Source organism: Arachis ipaensis, chromosome B02 (genome assembly GCF_000816755.2).
Source record: "Arachis ipaensis cultivar K30076 chromosome B02, Araip1.1, whole genome shotgun sequence".
Classification (NCBI taxonomy): domain Eukaryota; kingdom Viridiplantae; phylum Streptophyta; class Magnoliopsida; order Fabales; family Fabaceae; genus Arachis; species Arachis ipaensis.
In genome coordinates, this window is record NC_029786.2 from 100,207,562 (window position 1) to 100,208,191 (window position 630).

Below are 630 nucleotides of genomic sequence, written 5' to 3' on the forward strand. Positions count from 1 at the left end.
AATTAAGGATATAAAATAAAAAAAAAAAAAGATCTAATTAGATTCAAATTAAAATAAATTCACGCTACAGAAAAGCATGGGCCGGGAAACCAATGTAATTGGTGTACAATGTGTACAATAGTGGTTAACATAAAAATAAAAATCACTTTTAAAATTAGAGTAATGTCATTTTTATTTTTAACTCATATTGAACCAAATAAACAACCTACTGTTCTTTTTATTTTTTTCCCCACCACCTCCTAATTTTAATTCTAATCTTACTCAATGAAATTTACTGTCCCTAATTAACGACTTACCCACAATGCCCAAATTTCCTCCATAATCAAACCGATAGCTCATGTCCACATGTTGCACACTGATTGGTAGAAGGCTCGTAGTCATTGTATTTGTATCCACCAACATTTTATATCCATCACAGAAACCATTTATCTATTTTTATGAGACTTGAAAGAAGCGGATCTCTGTAAATATTGAATTTGTTTTAAAAAAATAACACAAGATAATAAAACACAATATACTCCCACATAACAACTTAAAATAAAGATAAATATTCATAACTTATTTATTAAAAAAAATACTATATAAACTTAAAATGTAACATTGCAATGCCATGATAATCTTAGTCATGAA